Below are 3,209 nucleotides of genomic sequence, written 5' to 3'. Positions count from 1 at the left end.
CTAGAAGCAGAAGAAAGAAAGAAAACAAATTCCCTTTTTAGTAAAAAATTTCCCTGCAGTAAGAGGGGATAAAAGTACCCACTGTTATTCTTGTCATGCTCCTAAAAAGTTATGGTGTTGCAAAAAGTGTAAAATAATTCAGTTTTACCAGATGCTACTGCATAAAATTAATACACACAAAAAATTAAATACTGAAAGACTGTCTGAAATGCCATTATAACAGAAAATAGAAAAATGACAGGAATTCCAAAATATATTGCCCACTACATAATTAAGAAAATCTAAAATGCAAATGAAGATCAATTATGATTGTCCCTCCTCTACCAGTTTTAGTTCTGTGCAACTGTTGTTTTTATCCTCCAATTCCAGGCACAACAGCGAGTCAAAGTACAATCTCAGTAAACATGACTTTCCTGTTTGATAGCTACATTAGAATCTAAACTCACCATATAAAATATCTGCAATGCTGAAGACAAGTTTGCAAAAAAACCCTTAAGAACTACAATTCTCATCTAAAAAAAATATTCTTTATTGCAAGCAGAGTAACTGAGACATTCACCAGTTACACATTTACAACTTAGCTAAAAAAAAAAAAATAAAGACACAAAAACCAATCCCAAATGTATTTAGCTATAAAAATAAGGATCCAATTTAGCCCAACCTAAGAGCAGAAGGAAGAGATCTCTGACAATGGAAACATAACATTTGAACTAGAGTTCTGTTAACAATGCATGACTGCATTATGCAAATCTGCATGCAGAAGATGTTAGAAACCAGCCACTACAAAAATGCATACCATCTCTGACTATATGAAATCTTTAAAAAGACAAAATTCAAATAGGATGTGATGCAAGAATCCTGGAAATTATCAGTTAACTACCAAATCATGTGTCATAAAAAGTTCATGACACTATCTTGAAGAAAGATATTTACTTCAGACTGATTTTTTAAAAGTAACACTGGTTCCCAACCCAAGACATTTCAAAAGGATGTGGTTTCTCAGAAATGCTGAACAAACTCTTTTTAGCAAAGAAGCAATACGGATCCCTTGCTATTTCAGGCTTTAGTTCTCAGTTTTTTAACACTTTCATGAAGTGTTTCTGCTTAACTCCTATCACACCATCATTGGAAGAAACATACACTTTGTTCTACACTAGACTGAAAAAACAGACTAGAAAGTGGCTGGAAAAGAGGCTCAAAGATGATTGCTATGAGCAGCATTTCTCGGGGCCAACATGGGAATCAGTATCATTCAGTATCTTCATCAACCTGGAAAACAGGATAGAATGTGCCCTCAGGAAGTGCATGGACAAGGTCATGCTGGAGGGAATGAAGAGGCAACTCTCATGCTGGAGGGATGGAATGCTGCTAGTGACCTCGACTAGCAGATGTCCCCATCCGGTTTAATAAAGGCAAATGCAGAGACTTGCACCTGTGGCAGAATAACTCCTCACACTAGAGTGGGATGAAGGACAAAAGGGTAGAAGAGAGCTTTTCAGAGTAGAACATGTGATGCTGGTACACAACAGGCTGAATGCAAGTCATCAGTGTGCCTATCAGTGGGGAAGGCCATCCATACAGTGTGCTGAAGATGGCCATCAAATAAAATGGACTGGTACAACAAAACATGACCTTCCAATGGCATTATTTTTGGAAGTAGCCTCAACTTTGCTTCCTGATCTAGAATATGTGGAATTTGTAAGCTAACTGGTTGTCACTGCATCATTTCATCATCTGTAAGAACCATTCTCAAGCTAAAGTATCATAAAGCTTCCTTTAGATCAGGGCATCCACTGCTGACGCTGAATTCTACGCTACCCGCAAGAGGCAGAAAGAGAAAGATCTAGGTTGCAAGACTGGCATTCTGAATGAACTGAATGAAAAATGTAATAAAGTTAACTACAAGTAAACATCCCAACTAAAATTAAAAAGGTTATGAAAAAAAGTTTAGCATAGCTTGAGAAAGTTTTCACAATAATAAGGTTTGTTTTCTGTCTTCCACCATATAAATTTTCAAAACATTATAGAAAAATGGCAGCTTTCACATTAAAGAATTTTCTGCAGGACCCTTTTTAGGTTAAACAAAGACTCTCTTATTCTAATACTCAGCAGAGTAGGATAAATGTGTGCAGAAAACATGCAGACAGTTTTATTGCTGGCACAGTTCTACAATCTCCATCACATGATGAACAGACAGCCTTTGATACAATCCCATTCTGAAGAAATCGGCTCTAAGGTTCTTCCTGATTTTATCAGCACCTGGAAAGATAAATGAAGGCTAGTACTAAGACCTGGTGTACAAAGACCTGGTGTACAAAGACCTGGTGCACAAAATAGAAATTATAGAATCCCACCCCACTGCCACTGATCCAGAGAACAGTACTGTAGGTTGTATCTGAACAAGATTCAAGAGCACCGCAACAATTTTGCCACTGTATGTGCATCCAGCCATACCCCAACTATGCATCTTGGCAAGACAGGTTAAAAAACAGTTTTGCCATTTCTTCTGCAGAAATAAAACCCAAAGGTGGGTCAGACAACAACTACAGTGTGCATCAAGTCTCTGCTCTGGACAATGAGTGGACCAGGACTGTAGTACTCAATGGACAATATAAAACCAGCTGTGGTCTCTAGCCTGGCCTGACAAAAATCACATTAGCACCCTAGTGTACCCTCATACAAAAACCATACAATGTCACATGAGAAGAGAATACACTGTGAAATTGCTATATATTACTGCTGAAAATACTTCCCTGAACACAATGCCTTCAGACTCTGTGGTGCAAAGGCTACACTTTTCTATTATGAAACCCAGAAGTCCTACTAAAACAGGAAATTAATTATACCCACTATCTGTCAATAATAAAATAAAAAAGGTAAACAGTTGGAAGATAGTATGACTTCTCTTCCAAGCAATTTTTCATTCATTCATTGCAAAGCAGTATTAGAGTAAACCCATGGGTTTAGATCTTTCTAAAGAGAAAGATTCAAGAGTATATAGTTTTCTACAACATTAATCTATCAAATGTACTTTCAGCTTTTTAAAAACAAGTAATACTACTCTTTATGCAAACTGAAAAATTATTTTTACCCCAGAAATGTTTTCACAAAGAGAATTTATGAGTTCACCTATTATGCTAAATAAAATGTAGATGTGAAGCTTAAGCAATTTAGGCACCTTCTGCAGACTAATAACCCAATGTATGACT

Source organism: Pterocles gutturalis, unplaced genomic scaffold, assembly GCF_000699245.1.
Source record: "Pterocles gutturalis isolate BGI_N339 unplaced genomic scaffold, ASM69924v1 scaffold17511, whole genome shotgun sequence".
NCBI classification, from domain to species: domain Eukaryota; kingdom Metazoa; phylum Chordata; class Aves; order Pterocliformes; family Pteroclidae; genus Pterocles; species Pterocles gutturalis.
Note: the sequence above shows the minus strand (reverse complement) of the source record.